Genomic DNA, 7,389 nt, shown 5'->3' with positions numbered 1-7,389 from the left:
ACTGGAGCTCATTATGGAAAAGATGGCTTGGTGTAAATATAATGGATAATCCCATAACGGGGGCAAGGCCTTTGATGCACGTACAGAGGCCCCCAGGGTGCCCCCTTCTCTGGTGGCGAGTGTGGCTGGGGTGGTGGGACCTTGGACCAGGGTTCAGCTCAAGGGAGAAGCGCCGGCCTCTGCTGTCACTTTTCTTGGCTCGTCAGCCATCCAGGATTGATTTGTAACTCAAGGCTCTAAGGATAAATTTCCTAGCAAGAATTCAACCTTGAAGTAACTGCGTACCGAAGTAATGTTTCTCCCCAGGAGACAAAGTCTCTAAAAGGAGGGTTGTAACTACTTTTAGGGGAAAAGATTAGTCAAAAGATCCTTCTTGCATATGAAAATTCAGATCTGCTGGGAGAGGAGGCATGGGGCCCAGACAGGATGTCCCCAGGTTTGAAGAATGAGCATGAGGCATTGTGGGAAGGGACAAAGTCTCCAAGGCTGGACAAAGGCCATGCAAAGGCCCTGGGGCTGCAAGTCAGATGTCTGTGCCTTTCACCACCAGTCCAAGCCACCCTCTTCTCGCTCTGGGCCACCAGTGGCCACCACCTCCTGGCTGCTCTCCTTCCTTGTACACTGGCCCTGTATTAGAAAGCCAGCATGACTCTTTTGAAGTACAAATTCCACCCAGCCACCTCCCTGGCATAAAGCCCTTCAGTGAGTGGGACAAAACAAGAATCATGTTTAGGGTCTGAAGGCCCCTTCATGTCTCCTCAGCTTCATCCCATCCTCTCAGCCCTCTTACCTGGGCACTCTGCAGTAGGCAAGAGCATGGGCTTTCTGGAGCCCTGCTGCCTGGCCCAAATCCTGGCTCAGCCACTTCCTAGTTCTATGACCTCAGGGGTTCCTTAGTCTCTCTGTGCCTCAGTCTCCTTCTCTATAAAGTGGGGGCTCTAGTAGCTCCTGCTACATAGGACTGTTGTGAGGATACAATGAGTGAATGCAAGTCACGTATTTAGGACCTTGTAGGTTATAGCTGGTAGGCCATATGACTGGTCCCAGTTATTTGATGCCCTCCTGTCTTAATTAGGTGCCCTCGTGGCACAGTGTTTAAGAACTACGGCTGCTAACCGAAAGGTCAGCAGTTTGAATCCACCAGCTGCTCCTTGGAAACCCTATGGTGTAGTTCTACTCTGTCCTATGGGGTCACTATGAGTCAGAATCAACTCAACAGCAATAGGTTTGTTTGTTTGTTTTTCTTTTGGTTTGTCTTAGGATTCTCTAGAGAAACAGAACCAGTGATACACACACACACACACACACACACACACACAAGTCAGTTGCCATTGAGTTAATTCCAACTTATTGTGACCCCATGTGTATCAGAGTAGAATTGTGCTCCATAGTGTTTTCAGCAGCTAACTTTTCACAAGTAGATCACTAGGCCTTTCTTTTGAGGTGCCTTTGGGTGGACTCAAATCACCAACCTTTAGGTTAGCAGCCAAGTGTGTTAACTGTTTGCACTACCCAGGGATGTATACCCAAGGATATATATGTATGTTTTATATATTATATATAATAATTATATATAACAACAATAATATATAAACAATGTATATATGTATGTATGTTTATATATTGTTGTTGTTGTTAGGTGCCATCAAATCAGTTTCGACTCATAGCAACCCTGTGTATGACAGAACAAAACACGGCCCAGTTCTTTGCCATCCTCACAGTCACTGTTATGTTTGAGCGCATTGTTGCAGCTGCTGTGTCAATCCATCTTGTTGAGGGTCTTCCTCTTTTTCACTGACCCTCTACTTTACCACCCATGGTGTCCTTCTCCAGGTACTAGTTCCTCCAGATAACATGTCCAAAGTATGTGAGAGAAATTCTCTCCATCCTCGCTTCTAAGGAGCATTCTGGCTGTACTTCTTCCAAGATGGATTTGTTCCTTCTTTTGGCAGTCCACGGTATATTCAATGTTCTTTGCCAACACAGTAATTTAAATGCATTAGCTCTTCTTCAGTCTTCCTTAATCATTGTCCAGCTTTTGCATGCATATGAGACAATTGAAAATATCATGGCTTGGGTGAGGTGCACCTTAGTCCTCAAAGTGACATCTTTGCTTTTTAATACTTTAAAGAGATCTTTTGCAGCAGATTTGCCCAGTACAATATGTCATTTGATGCCTTGACTGCTGCTTCCGTGGTGATTGATTGCGGATCCAAGTAAAATGAAATCCTTGACAACTTCAATCTTTTCTCTGTTTATCATGATGTTGCTTATTGGTCCAGTTGTGAGGATTTTTGTTTTCTTTATGTTGAGGTGTAATCCATACTGAAGGCTGTGGTTTTTGATCTTCGTCAGTAAGTGCTTCAAGTCCTCTTCACTTTCAGCAAGGAAAGTTGTGTCATCTGCATATCACAGATTGTTAATGGGTCTTCCACCAATCCTGATGCCCCGTTCTTCATATAGTCCAGTTTCTCAGATTATTTGCTCAGCATACAGATTGAATTGATATGGTGAAGGGATACAACCCTGACGCACACCTTTCCAGACTTTAAACCACAGAGTATCCCTTTGTTTTAATCCAAAAACCACCTCTTAGTCTATGTACAGGTTCCTCAAGAGCACAATTAAGTGTCCTGGAATTTCCATTCTTTGCTATGTTTCCATAATTTCTTTTGATCCACACAGTCAAATGCCTTTGCATAGTCAATAAAACACAGGTAAACATCTTTCTGGTATTCTCTGGTTTCAGCCAAGATCCATGTGAAATCAGCAATGATATTCCCCATTCCACGTCCTCTTCTGAATCTGGCTTGAATTTCTGGCAGTTCCCTGTTGATATACTGCTGCAACTGCTTTTGAATGATCTTCAGCAAAATTTTACTTGTGTATGATATTGTTCAATAATTTCTATATTCTGTTGGATCACCTTTCTTTGCAATGGGCACAAATATGGATCTCTTCCATTTGGTTGGCCAGGTAGCTGTCTTCCAAATTTCTTGGCATAGACGAATGAGCACTTCAGGCACTGCATCCGTTTGTTGAAACATCTCAATTGGTATTCTGTCAATTCCTGGAGGCTTTTGTTTCACCGTTGCCTTCAGTACATTGGACTTCTTCCTTCAATAGCATTGGTTCTTGATCATATGCTACCTCCTGAAATGGTTGAATGTCCACCAGTTCTTTTTGGTACAGTGACTCTGTTTATTTCTTCTATCTTCTTTGGATGCTTCCTGGGTCATTCAATATTTTGCCCATAGAAACTTTCAATATTGCAACTCTAGGCTTGAAGTTTTTCTTCAGTTCTTTCAGCTGGCGAAATGCTGAATGTGTTCTTCCCTTTTGGTTTTCTGACTCCAGACCTTTGCACATTTCATTATAATACTTTGCTTTGTCTTCGCGAACCACCCTTTGAAATCTTCTGTTCAGCTCTTTTACTTCATCTTTTCTTCTTTTCCTCTATGTTCAGGAGCAAGTTTCAGAGTCTCTTCTGACATCCATTTTGATCTTTTATTTCTTTCCTGTGTTGTTAATAACTTTTGCTCTCTTCATTTATGATGTCCTTCCAAACCTCGTCTGGTTTTCAGTCATTAACATTCAATGCGTCAAATCTATTCTTGAGATGGTCTCTAAATTCAAGTGGAACATATGCAATGTCGTACTTTGGCTCTCACTTTTTTTCTTCAGCTCCAATTTGAACTTGCTTATAAGTCACTGATAGTCTGTTTCACAGTTAGTCCCTGGCCTTGTTCTGACTGATGATATTGAGCCTCTCTATAGCCTCTTTTTACAGATTTTTTGTTATTTTTTATAGCCTCTTTTTTACAGATGTGGTTGATTTGATTCCTGTGTGTGGTCCACATGTATAGTCACCATTTACGTTGTTGAAAAAGGAAGGTCTTGACTCAAGCCCCTTATCAGAAATCTCCTGCCACAAGTAACTCTCTGGGAATGTTTGCTGAAAATACTATCTTAGCAGAATGTTCTTAGAAAGGAATGATCTGTGATTTTCTTGTAACCACCCTGTAGTCACAAGCTTCTGGAATCATCTAGGGTAACCAATCTAAGAAGCCCAGATATACACTTTAAAACAATCATTTTAAAGCCCCCACTTCAAGTTATCTGGCCTTCTGCTTCCCTGTTCTTGTAACTTCCAATCAGAATATTGTACCTTTCTTTCCTGATATTACCTCATGAATATGCCTCTGTAATGCAGTATATATATATGTGTATATATATCTATATATATATATACAGAGAGAGACAGAGAGGGAGAGTTATTGATTTTAAGCAATTGGTTCATGCAATTGTGAGGAATTGACAAGTCCAAGATCCTTAGGTGACAGTCTAGAGACTCCTGCTGTCTTGCATCCGAAAATCTATATGTCAGGTGACAAGAAGAATGAAGACAGGGGTTAGAATGTCATTCATAGTCTGGAGGCAAAGCACACCCTAGAGAAACTCCCTTTTTACTCCTCAGGCCTTCAACGGATTGGATGAGGCCCGCCCACATTATGGAGGGTAATCTGCTTTACTTAAGGCTAACCGATTTAATCACATGTAACTACTTCAGAGTCTAGACTAGTGTTTGACTAAAGAACTGGGTACCACAGCCCAGGCAGGTTGACACACAGAATTAGCCATCATACCTCCCAAGAGGATGGGGTGCTGCCTTTCCCAGTCCAATGCCATCTGACTCACAGTGGCTTCCTTCGGAGGTGCCCCCCCAACCACCAATCACCAGTTTCAGGTTTGGCCAAGTGACTTGCTTTGAGAATGTGCGTGGAAGTGATATTGCCATATCTGAGCAGAGGCTTAAAAATTCTGCTCATTTCTCTCTGCCTTGACAATGGCATATCCTTCAGCAGAGTCCCAGCTGACCCCTACCCACCGCAGCTGAAGTGGAACAAGAGCAAGAAATAAACCTCCATCAACCTAAGAAAAGGATCTCTGGTGGCGCAGTGGTTAAGCTCTTGTCTGCTAACTGAAAAGTTGGCATTTTGAACCCACCAGTGGCTCAGCTGGAGAAAGACCTGGTGACCTGCTTTCGTAAAGATTACATCCAAGAAAACCATATGGGACAGTCCTACTCTGTCCCATGGCATTGCCATGAGTTGAAATTGACTCGACGGCACCCAAAAAAACGTTCTAAACCAGTAAGTGTTTGGGGTTGTTTGTTACTGCAGCCTAACCTTGTGAAAGCTGACCAGTACACCGGCCATGTGTTGAAAACAATAAATTCCAAGAACTGAGTACATTCCCTCCTCCCACAGGGCCCCTGTGTGCTGTTCCCTCCCCACATTCTTCACGCATTTGGTGCCCACTGGCTGTTAGAGTTCAGCCTGACCCTCGTGCCCTTGGGGACTTGCCCAGAAGGCCTCTCCTTTCATTCTCCACCAGGTCAAGCCCGCCTCTTAGATGCTTTGATTCCAGACGAGGGTGGGCAGATAAACTCTGAGACAGGACACCAAGTTAAACTTGAATTTCAAATAAGTGAATGATTTCTCTGAATGACAAATGAATGATTTTTTTTTTTACTTTAAGTATGTCCCAAATACTGCATGAAACATTGTTCTTGTTGTTAGTTGCCCTCGAGCTGGCTCTGACTCATGGCCATCTTCTACATAACAATGAAACATTTCTTGTTCTGATAACTAAAAAAATTATTTGTTAGTTATCTGAAATTCACATTCAAATTGAGGTTAAGTTGCCAGGGAGCTCCAATGTGGAACTACCCTGCCTGTGTGCAGAGAAGGGGAAGCTTGTCCTGACTGGTCGAAAATAATGTGATAATAATAATGACAACAGATACTTGTCTTGCATGCTGGGAAGAACCTTTCACATCATTACCTATTTTAATCTCTGTGAAAACCTCCTCCACTCTGTAGATGGGGATGTGACTTTCCTAAGGACACAGAGCCAGACCCCGACCTGGATTCTATAACCGGACGTTGGCCCTTCCTGCAGCTCTGTATCTGCCAGTAAAAGCCTAAGGCTGGGGTTAGACTTTAGGAAAGTGGCTGGAAAAAACCTACATAAGGAAGAAAAGATGTAATTTCAGGCTTCTGGGGCCAGCATGCCTCCTTCCTCAGTCCACGGTACCTGGTATCCGAGGTCAGTCAAGACGTCCAACTTTGTCCCTGGACCTTCAGTGGGGAAGTCCTCCCGGGGCCAGGTGAAGCTTCCAGGTATGAGGTCAGCTGTTAAGAGGAGGGGGGAACATCAGGTGAGCTTCTTTCTTCAGCTTTATAACATTCAGCTGTTTTACATCTGTGGTTGTCTCTTCCTGGACTGCCCAGTGTCCCTTCCCTCCTCTGGTCACAGCACCTGCTCTCTGGGTACCAGGGATGAAGCCTGAGACCGGGGCCAGTCAATTCCATTCCCTTGGCCTCTGTGATTGGTTCAAGAATGGGTGCATGACCCAGTTTGGGCCAGTGGGAGAGGGGGGACCTAGGACCTTGCCAGGAGCTACAGGAAACGCTTCCCTCTTGCCCTCAATAGGTGACGTGAGGATGGGAAGCCCAGCAGGGCTGTAGTCATTTTGCAGGAGAGGAGGACGTGGAGACAACCTCAGGGCCCGAGGCCAAAGCTAGCCCTGCAGAGCAGAGAAGACAGGCTTTGAACTGGTTCGGTCATGGCTGATGAAGCAAAACTGGAAGAGACTCGAATTTTTAAAATTTGGGTGATCTCACAAAGAGAAGCAATCTTTGATGGTTATGGGGGGCGGGGCAGTGGAAAAACACTAACTAGACTATAGATAAGTGGTAACTTTGGTAAAGGCTAAGACAGTACACAATACTGGGGAAGCCAGCACAGCTTGTACAAGGCAAGGTCATGGAAGCTCCATAGACACATCCAAACTCCCTGAGGGACCGAATTACTGGGCTGAGGGCAATGGGGACCACGGTTTTGGGGAACATCTAGCTCAATTGGCATAACATAGGTTATAAAGAAAATGTTCTACACTCTACTTTGATGAATAGTGTCTGGGGTCTTAGTAGCTTGTGAGTGGCTAAGATACCATTGGTCTCACCCCATCTGGAGCAAGGGAGAGTGAAGAAAACCAAAGACACAAGGGAAAAATTAGTCCAAAGGGGTAAAGGACCACAACTACCACAGTCTCCACAAGATTGAGTTCAGCACAACTAGATGTTGCCCAGCAACCCCAGTGATTTCTCTGACAGGGATCACAATAGATGGTCCCTGACAGAGCTGGAGAAAAATGTAGAACAAAATTCTAACTCACAAAAAAAAGAGAGAGAGACTGACAGAGACTGGAGGAGCCCTGAGATTGTGGCCCCCAGACAGACACACTTTTAGCTCAGTAATGACGTCACTCCTGAGGTTCACCCTTCATCCAAAGGTTAGTTAGGCCTGTAAAACAAAACAAGA

This window comes from Loxodonta africana, chromosome 3 (assembly GCF_030014295.1).
Source record: "Loxodonta africana isolate mLoxAfr1 chromosome 3, mLoxAfr1.hap2, whole genome shotgun sequence".
NCBI classification, from domain to species: Eukaryota; Metazoa; Chordata; class Mammalia; order Proboscidea; family Elephantidae; genus Loxodonta; species Loxodonta africana.
The sequence above is the reverse complement of the archived record's forward strand: the minus strand, read 5'-3'. Positions refer to the sequence as shown.